The sequence below is a fragment of the Pinus tabuliformis genome, chromosome Q (assembly GCF_031772625.1).
Source record: "Pinus tabuliformis cultivar Carrire ecotype Pingquan chromosome Q, CPIR1, whole genome shotgun sequence".
Taxonomy (NCBI): domain Eukaryota; kingdom Viridiplantae; phylum Streptophyta; class Pinopsida; order Pinales; family Pinaceae; genus Pinus; species Pinus tabuliformis.
Genome location: NC_142296.1, coordinates 1,056,761,516 through 1,056,777,126, shown reverse-complemented (window position 1 = coordinate 1,056,777,126; position 15,611 = coordinate 1,056,761,516). Strand labels below are relative to the sequence as shown.

Genomic DNA, 15,611 nt, shown 5'->3' with positions numbered 1-15,611 from the left:
TGAGTAGGGTATTAGCTAGGGTCTCAGGGTTTTAATGTTCTGTATACTTTGAGGCTCTTCCGAGCTATTTCAGTTATGTAAAGCTTTGTTACTTTGTAAGAACGGATACCTGATGCTATATTACTTTTATAGTAGCAGATATATGAAGCTATGTTGCTTGTAATGGTAGTGTCTGGTGCGGTTTACCGCTGTCTCCTTCGTCTAGACTTATCACGGCTACAGTAATGTTTTGCACAGCTGTCTTAATGAATACTTGTGTTTCTATTCACAGAACTATCCATAATCACTAATGGTTTTGCCATTCTTGCATTGTCGGTTCATATGGAAGTCTTATTTCAATATATTGTTGTTGGTTACTTATCTGTTGCTCAAGGAAGTCATAGCTTTAAGGGTTTACTGCAATATGCGTTTATGTTTTAGATATTGAAGTTTCCCCATACATTGAGTTCTTGTAAGTCTATTCCTTATATATATATGGTTAAGCGACTCGAGGTTAGTCCTGCATCCGTTACATGGGTGCAGAGACTGCCTCTGCGCGTACAGATGCTTACAGTGGCTCTAACTGCCGGTTTATTACATGGATAACCATCGGTTATGTTTCGTTTTGCTGCCCTTAGCTTGACATTATATTCTGACTTCCTGTACATTAGGTTAGTTTTTATTGTTTCTGCTCCAGGTAATTGTCAACCCGTCACTGGGTCTGACATTCTCGTTTGATGAGCAGCACTGTTATTACCGTGCATTACTTCTTTTACAGCATTACTTCATAATAATCATAATAATGTTATCTCTATGCAGTTCTCTTTACGGCACTGTTTCATTAATGTTATCTCTTATACAGTTTTCTTTACGGCACTGTTCCATAATAATGTTACCTCTGTACAGTGTGAGTTTACATAATATTTCTTGCTCAAATGACTTTTAATCACGCATATCGTTGATGTATACAGCATTCGGTTACACTTCTTGTTTAACTTATACAGTGATAAACTAATAAATGATTCTGTACAGTTTAATTCGCGTGCTATACAATATCTCATATACTGTTACTGTTACATGCAAAGCGGATTCTGTGCTAGTGGACTGTGTTATTTAATCCGGTTCCTAATCAGCCTTACCAAACAATTAACTTAGTGTCTTCATTCTTAAGGGTATAGTTTACCCTTATTCTCGGGTTCCCCTCTTAGTTATTTGTCACAGTCTTCCATAAGGGTTTTGTTTACCCTTACTTCAAGTTTTCACTCACAGTTGTTCTAACACAGGCGTCCATTCCGTTTTAATGGCTTACTATTGGACTCTGCGGAGCGTATAGTAACCATGCAGCTTTTAAACATTAATACAGATACAGGGGTGACCACACCTTGTTCATTAACGATGTCTTAGAACTGTATGCATTACCTGGTTACCATAACAACTACAGGAAATAATACAAGTTCAGTTTTGTGTCCTATCTGTACATTTCAATACCTGTTCTTTATTCAATAATGGATCAGAGAAGGCGTACCTGGTTATTCCCGCTACTGAAGCCCTTACTTTCAGAGATCACCTGCAATGTCTTTGCTCTTATACTCCCAACCTTGAGATCCACTTCGCTGGATTCTCCCCCCGAGCCGTCTTGCAGGCCTGCAGCCCTCAACAAGACTATTGCACCTCTCTGCTAGGTTATTTGGTCATCACCAGACTTAACCTCTTTCCTTCATTCTGCTCTCTTGGAATTCTTCTCTCTGCTTGTTCCTCAACAACCCAGAGACTTTTCCCTCCCAGGACTTTTCCTTGGGTGAGAAGCAGTTGCATCAGTTTTATAACTAATTCACTAAAAATAGAAATCCTCCTTCAGGAGGCTGCCAGCATTTTCAAGAACATATCCATGTAAAAAAAATAATTCAATAATTAACTTTCTTTATTAATAATGTCATTCAAAGCCATGAGTAACCACTCAACACTTTTTACCACAGTAATTATCCAGATTTACAAGTTACCGGGGTCATTACATAAGCCCGGCACACTAGAAATGCCCAGGTGTTGAATTCATATATACAGTAAAAAAACTAGTTTAAATAACACAAATCAAGATTTCACCTCATTTTTTTTCCACCAGATTCTAGCACCGGAAACTCCAAAAAGTCGCACTAAAGACAACTCCTTACTTAATAGCTAATCATTTATTTTCTTATTATTTTATGATTGTCTTCTCACATTTATTTTCTTATTGTTATTTTATGATTGTCTTTTCACAATTAGTTTCTTATTGTTATTTTATGATTGTTTAAATTTGGACATTTCCTAACTCAAAATTTGTAATTTTATTATTATTATTATTTTTATCATCATGACAAATAGAGTGTGCCGATTCCTCACCAATAAAATAAAATTAACACTTTTATTCTTATAGTGGAAAGAAAAAGGAAAAAAAAATAATTAGGTTAACTATAGTTTATGGGATAGTGCTTTGGTACCAACTTAAATTTTGATAGTGCCAACTATATTCTATATTCACATTAAATAATATTACATATAAATACATCTAATGTTGTCTTAAGATAAATAAACTAATTTTAGATATACAATCACTTGAAAAAACTGATGGAAAAACAAACATTCACGTTTATTGAAAAGACTGATGGACAAATCAGGAGTTGTTGACATTCCCCTTACAATATCCACTCTCAGGAGTTGTTGACATTCCCCTTACAATATCCACTCTCATACAGCCTAAAAACTCACTGAACATAGTAGCAATACAAACCAAGAACCATATCATTTTACCTCCCACCAACTACATTGACTTAACGTGAACAAACTTAATTACAGCACTATTATGCGTGCATGAAGGGTGACCGGTCACCTCTATAAATTGTCATGTAAGAGGTAGGTGGTGAGGTGGTCATCCCCTCACTAATTCCAAGGCTCCTCAAGTCCATCATCCCCAAAGGGAATGTTATCTATTTCAAAAATATATGTTATGACTTTTTCTTTTAAATGATTTTGTATTCATATAAGAATATATGAAAACATGAAAGGGAAAAAAATATATTAATTTAATAATATATTCTCAATAATATATATGAATTCATATATCTTATATTAATTAATTCAATAATATTAATGAATTAAAAATATTAACATAATTATAATGTTAACGTTAAGAAAATTGATTTAATTATTAGTTTATTAAAAGTAATTAATATAATTAATAAATTGTGTTTTTTTTAATAAAAAGTTATAATAAGAGATTTGGGTTTTTAATTTAGTGATTTACATATTACTTGATAATATAGTAATAGTCAATTAAATTATCCCTAAAAATATTAATATAATTATAATGTTAGGAAAATTGATTTAATTATTAGTTTATTAAAAGTAATTAATATAATTAATAAATTGTGTTTTTTTATTATTTAAAAAAATACTTTTGTATTTCATCTTTTTAAAATTTTAATTTTTTATTATTTATAAAAAATATTAATAAATTTATCATTATCCTATTTTTTATAAATATTTAAATGAAATATTCAATATTTTTCTCATTAATTAGAATATATATTCTCTTAACTCAAAAAAATTTCCTCCTGCACTCTTTGGTTTCTGTTTCCCCAAATGGATTTGGATTTTGATTTGCACTTACATTGGAGAAATGCTCAGGTCCCACCAGTTTATAGAAATCAACAGAAGAGTTGGACGATGAGTGTCTTTAGAGTCAGCAAGGGGGGACAGGGCGCAGCTCCCAGATCCCATCAGCTTGAGCACAGGCCACACATTGACACCTTCTAGAAACAACCATTGATCCTCCAAATTTTCTCACAAGATCGCACTGAGGCACTCCTCGCCAACATCCAAATCCCCGGTATGTGATATCCCACTTATTAAACTGCGAGTAACTATACATTTTCACATCTCAATCAGACTCCAGTCTCAGAAAGGACCAATTCGTATTAAATCTCAGTGTGTTGAAACTATAGAGAGCCGTGCTGGTTTCTTCAGAAGTGAGTTTGCAGAGTTCTAGTGCCCTGAACTCTGGCGCCGCAGTGAAGTTGGCCAACCTCATCTCGATCATGTAACGATACCCGTGCTTGGCTTGTGGATCGATCAGGAAAGTTGCTTGACTTACTGGTTTATCGCAGGTGTGCGTGATGGCATCGATGTCCCTTGGACCCCTGTCGTAAAAGGGGAGAGTCTAGTGTGGCACAGGCTCGGGAAGGCTGAGATACAGAACCAGTCCTCCGGCTTCAATTTCAAGACAGTAAGGTCCCTCCCATCCATCCTTCTCCGACGCGCGGCTGACCAGTTTCTTCATCCCTCCAATGTTCAGTTATTGGCCGACTAAGAGACTGTCGGTCGGGTGATCGAAACTCTGCCACACCGTTTTGTTATTTTCGTTATAGAGCACCAGGTTGCCGTCGTTTCGGAGTTCGCATCCCACAACGCCCCTTCCAGAAGTGTTTGAGGACCAACCACTGCTCCCGTTTGCATTGGAGATGACAAGGTTTCCGTCATCGGTGAGGTTGAGAGTGGAATTCTCTGTCACGAGATCATTCATGATCGCTGTCCACACGATCATCTTGTTTTCCTCTTGTCCAGCATAGCCCATGGAAATTCCCACAGCGTATTCATTGGGTGCGGTGTTGTTGTCCAATATGGCCCATGGAAATTCCCACAGCGTATTCATTGGGTGCGGTGTTGTAGAAGAGCAACTCCAAGAGACCATTCCTAGATGCCAGTGGAAGCGGTCAGCTTTCCTGAGTTTTTAGAAGAGAACGCTCCACTAACACTCCCAGGTGTGAGCACACTCCCAAATGTGAGCAGAAATACAATACTAAAGAACGGTAGAACGAAATTGAATCCATAATTAGCTGATATTGCCAATACAGCAGAGAATCTCTCTCCTCTTCTTCTTCTGTGTCTGATTTTTTAATACAGCATCCAGGCTATGATATAGGCCACCAAATAAGGGTAGAGATTTGATGGTGTAGAATCCAGACTACACAGCATTAAATGGTGCTTATTGGTCGGTAGAAACCTTCCTGTCACACAGTCAAAGTCAACCGTTAACCCCTCCAGTGGAAGGCACTCCGATCACACGACTGTTTTCTTTATTAAATTCCTAGCATTGGCATTCCAGGTAAGAAGAGTCTGGCTAAATTTGCTTTAAAGAAGACAATTGGTATAATAAATTCAAAATAAAGTAGTGCTCCTTTTCTAGCTATATTTGTTCTTTGGCTATATCTCTTCCACTGAACATCTTATATTCCTGTTACATATTTTAATGTGAAATATGAATTCTGAAATAAGTTAACAAAACACAATTGTACCAAAATAGATAGAATAGATTCTCTATGGAATTCATGCAACATAGACCCATGAGGTGGTGACTTCAAATTAAAAGCCCACAATCAATCAATCAAAATTGATAATCGTACCAAAATAGATATTGATTTTCTATGGAATTCATGCAACATAGACCCATGAGGCGGTGACTTCAAATTAAAAGACCACAAATCAATCAATCAAAATCGATAATCGCGACACCCTATGTCACGCCCCTACACCTGTGGTAGTTTTTCAACCGCTTATAGCGAGGTGTGGCACCACCGAACACTTTCTTTTCACCAATACTTATGTTCATGGACTACGCCTTAACATTCGATACTTAGTTTATTTTTTTCTTCACCAAGTATTAGTATTATCTTTTATACAAATGAACACCCATACACATTCATTATCCACAACAATTATACATAAAGAGCACAATTGCAACAGTATAAAGGGAGGGGCAACTCTTTGAACAATGAGTCTGCCCGATTTCAATATATTATCAACTTTTACAATTTTACAAGTATGCCTTGGCAACCGCAAGTTTTATACTTAGCCAAAATTATGACTTCGTGTCTTGCCCACGAACTGCACACCTCGTGCACAAGTATGCCTTGGCAACCCCAAGTTTTATACTTAGCCAAAATTCTGACTTCATGTCTTGCCCACGAACTGCCCACCTCGTGCATGCCTTGCACGGTGGTCACTCTCCACAATGCACACTTAGCCAAATTTTCTACCCGGCAACACCTTCCACGGTGGTCACTCTCCACAATCCACACTTAGCCAAATTTTCTACCCGGCAACACCTCCGTGCAGCCTCACATGAAACACCAACCGCGGGCGGGCGCTTTCGTTTCACCCCTACTTGAGTTCACCATTTCACCAACCGACGGGCGGGCGCCTTCGTGCAGCCCTCCACCCGCACGATTAACCGATGGGCGGGTGTGCCTTCGTGCGGCCCTCCACCCGTGTCACAACTGACGGGCTGGTGCGCCTTCGTGCGGCTCTCCACCCATGTTGCTTACCGCAGGCGGGCGCACCTTCGTGCGGCTTGCCTACCTGTGCCAACCGACCCGTTCAACCTCGTGCAACGCGTGTAGTCTGCCTGGCAGGCGGGCGCATACACCTTCGTGCGACCTGCACCTTAAGCCTGCTCCGCCACGCTTAAACCTGCACCTTCGCACCTCGAGCTCGTCCCTTGACTCGCTTGAATGCTTGTTTGATGTGTTGATCGATTTTCTTTGCTCCCCAACCGCGCCATCCATATATATGGGCGGGTGGGCGAGTCATGCCACCCGGCCGACTCGTCCAACTCATTTAGCCAACGCCCTCCATACTTGCTAACTCGTTCAGCTTTGTTGGTCAGCCCGCCCATCACACGGGACCGCCAACCAATCTTCGCCCACATCACAAGTCTATGAGGTCGGCCCGTGGGTGATGTGCCAACTCGTCCACACGGTATAAACTTGCTCAGCCAAGTTCTCCCACGCGCATTTTTCACTTGCTCGCTCGTTTGCCTTGGCTACAGCTCGCCTCTTCGCACCGGATGTGCGCCCTGCCCGTCGCACGGACCACAGGTCCTTATATCCTCCTCCATCTGAAGTCATTGTCGTCCTCAACAATATGCCATCCCGGTAACCATCCTGCCACCAAGATCATCATCTCATCAAGATAACCATATCATCCTTTGTCCATGATATCAACCAGTTCATACACTGCAACATCCCTGCAACATATGTAAAACAACTGTCTCCACCATGTGTTGCCCCATCTTGTGAACTATCATTAGATACTCCAACATAATGCCAACATCTCTCTGGTACACCACTGGCCCTCATGACTCGAACTAGTCGGGTGATTAGTCCAACTGGCCAACATGACTCGAACTAGTCGGGTGATTAGTCCAATTGTCACGCTCAAATCATAAGAATGTCCATCCTTATGCCTACACCAGTCTTTCTCAGACTCTGCCACATCTTGGACTCACCAAGAATCTCTCCCATGCTTAGGTCCATGGAAACTCCATCCCATCTGCAACATGTCATGATGCTAATGCCAAACCATTCCTGCACCATCTGTCATACCTGCTCAACCTATTTTAAGGACTCATTGCCATGAGCAGCTAACAATGAGCCCCATCTTCTATGTCATCTAAGAAGATGTAGAGGGAGTAGAGCCTGAAGGCTCACCCTCACTAATAAGCTCAATCCATCTGTCAGGATCCTCTATCTCCATCCTCTGTAGATATGCAACCCGATCCTCCTCATGGACATTCGGTCTCACATAAACCTCCTCGTCATCATCATCCTCAACCTCCTCTAGCCTTCTTGACAAATCCAAGATACTATCGGATAGTGTCATGATAACGAATGACTGCTCAGTGAGCTTTGCCTCAACAATAGACAATCGCTTACACATATCTTCCATGCGCTTCTCGTTCTCCATCTGCATCACTGCTAGTTTACAATCAGGCCTTGTCACACCAATGGGTACATCTTCCCTTCCATCATAAATGTACAGCTTCTTCAAATGTGGAACAATCATAGCATCATATTGTTTCAAGAATTCCATCCCCAGCACAGCTTCATAGTCATCAATCTGCACTATAGTGAAGTCGACTTTCCCGGTCCACTTACCTAGTGTTGTGTCCACTTTCTCATCTACACCAAGGACAGAATCAGGAGGAGAATTCTGACTTCGTGTCTTGCCCACGAACTGCCCACCTTGGGCATGCCTTGCATGGTGGTCACTCTCCACAATCCACACTTAGCCAAATTTTCTACCCAGCAACACCTTCGTGCAGCCTCACACGAAACACCAACCGCGGGCGGGCGCCTTCGTTTCACCCCTACCCGAGTTCACCGTTTCGCTAACCGCGGGCGCCTTCGTGCAGCCCTCCACCCGTGCACAAAACTGATCGGCGGGCGGGCGCCTTCGTGCAGCCCTCCACCCGCACAATTAACCAACGAGCGGGCGCCTTCGTGCACCCTCCACCCGTATCACCAATCGACGGGCGGGCGCGCCTTTGTACGGCCCTCCACCCGTGTCACAACCGACGGGCGGGCACGCCTTCGTGCAGCCCTCCACCTGTGTTGCCTACCTCGGGCGGGCACGCCTTCGTGCAGCCCTCCACCTGTGTTGCCTACCTCGGGCGGGCACGCCTTTGTGCGGCTTGCCTACCTGTGCCAACCGACTCGTTCAACCTCGTGCAGCTCGTGCAGTTTTCCCGGCGAGCGGGCGCATACGCCTTCGTGCAACCTGCGCCTTGAGCCTGCTCCTCCATGCTTAAACCTGCACCTTCGCACCTCGAGCTCGTCCCTTGACTCGCTTGAATGCTTGTTCGTTGTGTTGATCGATTTTCTTTGCTCCCCAACCACGCCATCCATATATATGGGCGGGTGGGCGTGTCGTGCCACCCGGCCAACTCGTCCAACTCATTCAGCTGACGCCCTCCATACTTGCAAACTCGTTCAGCTTTGCTGGTTGGCCCGCCCATCACATGGGACTACCAACCAATCTTCGCCCACATCGCAAGTCTATGAGGTCGGCCCGTGGGTGATGTGCCAACTCGTCCCCACAGTATAAACTCGCCCAACCAAGTTCTCCCACACACATTTTTCACTTGCTCGCTCGTTTGCCTTGGCTGTAGCTCGCCTCTTCGCACCAGATGTGCGTCCTGCCCGTCGCACGGACCGCAGGTCCTTACACCCTATGTGGAGAAACATCAAATTAGAAACCAATAAGTAATCATGCAAAAGGAGATCCATGAGGTGGGGACTCTAGGACTTCAAATTAAAAGACCACAAATTAATCAACTAATCACAAAATAGATGATTATCATGGACACGCCATAAGGTTCCTGAGACCCACAAGAGAATTAAGGGCAAGCCCTAGTTTTCAAAGTCAACTACAACATAGAGATTGTTTTTTTCAAGCCCATGAGTCGGCGGTTGGCGTGCGACGAGTTGGGTGGGTGCGCTCCCGGTTAAATGCGACAAGTAGGATGTGCGACGAGTCGGCGGTGCGACAAGTCTGTGAGCGGGCGAGTCGTTTGCGACGTTTCGTTGTGACAATGGGACGATTTGGAGAAGTGTGACGAGATGGGGCAGTTGGTTAAAGGCGCCAAGAGCACGTGTGCGAGAAGACAACGGAGGGTCGAAAAACCGAAATTCGGCTAAATGTGCAAACTTACAACGAGGAACTTATATCGCACATGTGGACCTGGGGGGCGGCAACATGGACAAGCCGACATGAATTGGGGGTGCAGTTGGTTGAATTGGGAAGTCGGCCTGCCAATGATTTAACCATGGAGAAACATATATATGGGCGGATGCCATGGAGTGGGCAAACTGAGTACGGGCGAGCAAGGAATGGGCAAACTGAGTTATGAATGTAATACTTAGAAAGTGAAAAATAAACTAAGTATGAAATGTTAAGCATAGTTCACACTTAAGTATTGTTGAAAAGAAATTGGGTGGTGGTGCCGCCACCGCCAGGGTAGGGGCGTGACAGTTTTGCTCTTGCAGAAGATCTTGCTATGAAACAGGTGAGAAGGCGAGAAAGATGCATTCACCTGTGAATCGTAGCTACCAAATTCACCGAATTGGTGTAGAAAACATTGAAAATTCAGCGGTTCAATTTGGTTCGCGAATTAATAAGCCAATTCGAAATTCAGTACGAGATATTCGGTTCGCGGATTAATACAGGCAGAACAGAGCAGATTCCCAAATCAGAAGGAAGTTTGTTCTCATAACCGTTATAAATTTCGAGCGGCCCATTTACTCTGTAGGGATCCTTCTGGATCCATGAGATCTCATACGGTTATCCATTAATGAATGGAAACGCTGGTTGAGATTTTGCATATCAAATTCCTCAGCAGGGCAGCTAATAAAATCTGTAATAATCCAGCGCTTATGATGTATAGCAGAAGTGAGAAAACAGGGCATCCAGAGAATGGGGTATGTAAAGCAGGGTACAAGCATATATATGGTATGCAAGGTATAAATTTGTAGGCAGAAGCTATAGAATAGGCCATCCAGAGAATGGGATTTGTAAACCAGAGAACAAGCATACAGCATATGCAGGGTATAAACCTATGCTATCACTTTTGCTATATGACATAACCCATAGATTATTACAGATTTCATTAGCAGCGACCCTGCACAAAAATGTCTGCTCTACCCATCAAATTTAAACAGAAATATCCTCCTCAGTGGAAAAAATCCTGACTTTTTTCATGGTAGACTTCCTTCGAATTTGGAATATGCTCTACCAGTACTAAATTGTAATGTTTAATGTTTTGTCTTATATAGAATAATGGATGTTGTTGCTTACAAAGTAAATGAGTAACTAGTAATTGAGGGTACAAGTTCACATTAATATTTGCACACGCCCAAAACATGACTCCACTCCAGACATGGACATGCTTGGTAATGTGGAATCTTTATGATTTGTTGTAGTGGAAGATCAGTTTATATATATATGTAGATGAATAAAGAGATTTTCACGTTCTGATATTCTAATGTAAAACTATGCACTTCTATTTGCAAAGTTCATAACATGATTGAAAACAGGATTTGAATATCATAATTGTCCATTTCAATTTTTTAGAATTTTGGAAAAATAACATGTTCCATAGTCCAGAATTTTTTCATATTGACTTTTAGACCGTCAAATTTCGGCGTATCGAATTGAATTTGAACTCAAACTTGGTAACCATACTGTGAATGAAGGAGGGTGCAAAGTCATCAAGCAGCGAATGGAGGAGGGTGCACGTCCATGGCCAAAGAAGAAACCATCAAAGACGTGATCACTGAAATCTATGCTAGTCCAAGTTTGGTTGGAGGAAAAAGAAAATAACCTAGTCCAAGCACAATACAGGTTCTTGAGACACAATAGAATTAAGAACAAACCCCGGTTTTCAAAGTCAACTACTGCATAAATGATTGTTTTGCTCTTACAGAAGATGTTGCTCTGAAACAGATGAAAAAGGCAAGACAGGTGAATAAGTGAATCTAGATTTTTCTACGTAATTATATATGATTTCAATTTTCAGCTACCTCGGACATACTGGAAACCTTCTGGCATTCGACTGATAATTCCAATTGCAGCACTGAGAGGTGTTGGATTGAGGGCCTGTGGATGCGAAGAGCAGAAAGACTGGGGAGCCGAGGTAGCCCCCACTTTGATAAGGATAAGCACTCCGTCAAAGGAGAGAATCCAGGAGGAAGCGGCCATCTAGTCAGAATCCAATGCACAATAAGCAGGAACAAGAAGGAAGAAACTGTTGAAAAGTAAAGAAACCACTGGAGAATTGCTGCCTAGGAGTAGGCATCAAACACACTGGCCTGACCGTCAAACCGCTTCAGTTACTTAGAAATCCCTTCCAGAGACCACCAAGTTGGTTGTGGTGAAGAATAAACTTGTGGGGAAGACCATTGAGGGTACCCCATGGGAGGTTCTCAAGCCCCGCAAGAAAGGAATGCCTAGGCAACCATGAGCCCTTAACAGGAACTTTCCAAAGCAGCGGAAGCTTGAAGAGAGTGATTTTACTGGGACCGTTTCCAAAGAGAAGTTTTGTTTTTACCAAGAGTTTAAGGCCTTGGAAACCATGCCTACAAGGGCAGAAATTTATGCCAAGATCTTGGGCCCATTGCAGATTCCTGCCATGGGACTCATCAGTGCCATTAGGCTTCTGCAAAGGATTCCGTGTTTACATTGTTGGCCCTTGTTCATGAGCTAGAGGAAGAATATGGAAATGCAAGTAATTCATAGAGGTTGCTAATGGGAGAACCTGTACATCCTGTTTTCAAGTTGTAAGTAATCTAATGTTTTCTCTTCTGAGGAACTTCCAGTCAAGGAAGGAGGGCTATCAAGCTTGGGTGGACTTTCCTCAGACGAGGAACTGAGGAAAGTCAAGTCAAGGACAGTTCTAGTACCCGGCCTATGCCTATGGTAAGTCGAAACAAAACCACACAAAGTTCTTTGTTTCCATATGTTCTTTGTATCTCAATCTCCATTGAACAACGGATATGCATGCCCTCTGTTTCAAGTTTACAAGTGAACAAATTGACCGACTTAGTTGTTTGTTTCCATATGTTCTTTGTATCTCGATTCTCAACCTCCATTGAACAATGGCTATGCATGTCCCCTGTTTCAAGTTTACAAGTGAACAACTTGATTGACTTAGTTCTTTGTTTCTATATACTCTTTGTATCTCAACCTCCATTGAACAATGGCTATGCATGTCCCCTGTTTCAAGTTTACAAGTGAACAACTTGATTGACTTAGTTCTTTGTTTCTATATACTCTTTGTATCTCAACCTCCATTGAACAATGGCTATGCATGCTACCTGTGTTTCTAGGAGAAAATTTTAAAATCTATCTTTAGGCTATTTTGCCAACGAAGCATCTCTTTGTTCCTTTGAGAGCATACAATTGTTTCCAATGCTGAAAATTCATGGCCACTTGTTTATTTTTGATCGACAGTAAAACTCAAGAAAGCCCGTCAATCCCCCTTCATTTAGACGCCCTGAAAGCAGTCTATTTTCGATGGAATGAAATCACTGAAAATTCATGGCCACTTGTTTATTTTTGATCGACAGTAAAACTCAAGAAAGCCCGTCAATCCCCCTTCATTTAGACGCCCTGAAAGGAGTCTATTTTCGATGGAATGAAATCACCAAGGCTAGCGAACTGAGAGTAGCCCAACTGCCCAACTGTGGACTGAAATAGTTGGTAAGAACATAAAAGACAATAAAGTTTACAAGTGAACAGATTGACTGACTTAGTTCTTTGTTTCCATATTTGTATTTCACCCTCCAATTGAACAATGCCTATGCATGCTCCTCCTGCCTCGAGTATTTTAAAATCTATCTTTAGGTTATTTTGCCAAAGCATCTCTTTGTTCCTTGACAGGCATACAATTCTACTCAACGCTGTAAAGATAAATATATTTATTTCCAATTAATGACCACAAAGTGGGTCAAAGGGACAGTTGAGTACAATGATGTCCAGACTCCATACAATGCCGTAGAACCAAACAGTATCCTATAAAAAATACAATGCATGAATATAAAAGGTACAATGCAGGAAAATAAAAGATACAATATAAAAGATACATGTATGGAATGCCCTGACTGAGAAAATCTCAGGGCTAAAGGGTCTAAGAATCAGACCCATCTCTCCTAACCTAACATCCAAGGCTGACTCATCAGACCCATCTCTCCTAACCTAACACCCAAGGATGACTCCCCTGACCTAACATCCAAGGCTGACTGAAAAACTCTGGAAAAGAACTCCACAAAGTGTAAAATCATGGCTACTAGTTTCTTTTTGATCGACAGTAAAACTCAAGGAAGCCCTTCAATATCCCTTCATTTAGATGCCCTGAAAGGAATCTATCTTCCATGGAATGAAATCACCGACGCTAGTGAACTTAGAGAAGCCTAACTGCCCCACTGCGGACTGATGTGGTTGATAAGAACAGGGAGTGGGTTATTCTTTGCTCCAATGGAAAAGTCTAAATATCATATGCCCGGGACCTTGGAAATGGCACAAACAACCAGGTAGAAGTATAAGCTTTATTTCAAGGATTAAATCAGGTTTACTAATTTAATGAATCAGGCTGTCTATTTTTGGGCCGGACTTTTTGGATTGGGCACCGCGGTCAGATTCAGGAGCAATTAACAGCCGCAATTCTGTTCTTCAATGTAGAACGAGAAAAAACATACAAAAAGCTTGTGAAAACATATTCCAGAACTGAAAATAGATTTTAATAGATTCTAATAATACTAGCGAACTGAGTCACCCGATCATATCCTTGCAAAATATGTTTACTTACTCCCCCATCGAAAACAATATACAGAGACTGAACATGGGACATCCCAGAAGAGGGGTAGACAAACTTACGATTGGATTTTGTGTTGATTGCAGAGCAGCCCTCGCCTATGCTCAGATCTGGAGCTGCTAGCTCTTTCCTTCTTGTTTTATATTTCGCTTACCTCTGGTTTTTAACAGCAAGCCGTGTGAACCGGTTTCCGGTGTGATCAGACCGCTATGCCGGCGGGAGGCGGCAGTGAACCGGGTCCCGGTGGGATTGTCCTTTAGTATTGTGTCTTATGCTCACATCTGGGAGTGCCACACCTGGGAGTGTGAGTGAAACCTCTTTTGTAAACTCGGGAAAAGCTGAGAGGTGGTGATATGGAATACCATGCCAACTACAGAGCGCTTCCAATAGCATCTAGGGATGGTATGTTCCAGTTGGTCTTCTTCAGCACCACACCCAACGCATACGCCTTGGGAATTTCCATGGGCCCTTCTGGACAAGGGGAAACCAAGATGATCGTGTGGACAGCTAACATGAATGATCTCGTGACAGAGAATTCCACTCTCAACCTCACCGATGACGGAAACCTTGTCATCTTCAATGCAAACGGGAGCAGTGTTTGGTCCACAAACACTTCTGGAAGGGGCGTTGTGGGATTCGAACTCCGAAACGACGGCAACCTGGTGCTCTATGACGAAAATTACAAAACGGTGTGGCAGAGTTTCGATCACCCTACCGACAGTCTATTAGTCGCCCAATCACTGAACAGTGGAGGGGTGAAGAAACTGGTCAGCCGCGCGTCGGAGAAGGATGGATCGGAGGGACCTTACAGTCTTGCAGTTGAAGCCAGAGGACTGGTTCTGTATCTCAACCTTACCGAGGAATGGACTCTCCCCTTTTACGAGAGGGGTCCAAGGGACAGCGATGCCATCAAGCACGGGTGTCATCACATGATTTATCTGACGTTGGCCAACATCACTGCGCATGAACTCTGCAACTCACTTCTGAAGAAACCAACACGGCTCTCTATGGTTTCAACACACCGAGATCTAAAACGAATTGGTCCTTTCTGAGACTGGAGCCTGATAGAGAGCTGAAAATGTATAGATACTTGCAGTTTGATAAGGGGGATATCACATACCTTCGATCTGGCTGTTGGCAAGGAGTGCCTCAATGCGATCTTGCGATAAAATTTGGAGGATCAATGGTTGTTTCTGGAAGGTGTCTATGTGTGGCCTGTGCTCAGGCTGTTGGCAAGGAGTGCCTCAGTGCGATCTTGCGAGAAAATTTGGAGGATCAATGGTTGTTTCTGGAAGGTGTCTATGTGTGGTCTGTGCTCAAGCTGATGGCTTCAAAGGATCTGGGAGCTGCGCCCCGCCCTCCCTTGCTGACTCTAAAGACAAATCATCATGCAACTCTTCTTTTGGTTTGTATAAACTGGAGGGACCTGAGCATTTCCCAGCCATCATGG

General features: G+C 42.5%; 3 pseudogenes; 2 read left to right on the top strand and 1 right to left on the bottom strand.

The window, feature by feature from the left end:
• Positions 1-3,595: 3,595 nt before the first annotated feature.
• On the bottom strand, positions 3,596-4,931 carry LOC149223147 (EP1-like glycoprotein 2 pseudogene; annotated as a pseudogene).
• A 5,217-nt stretch (positions 4,932-10,148) lies between these two features.
• On the top strand, positions 10,149-12,100 carry LOC149223146 (large ribosomal subunit protein uL10c-like; annotated as a pseudogene).
• A 2,414-nt stretch (positions 12,101-14,514) lies between these two features.
• Positions 14,515-15,213, top strand: LOC149223145 (EP1-like glycoprotein 2 pseudogene; annotated as a pseudogene).
• The last annotated feature ends 398 nt before the right edge of the window (positions 15,214-15,611 follow it).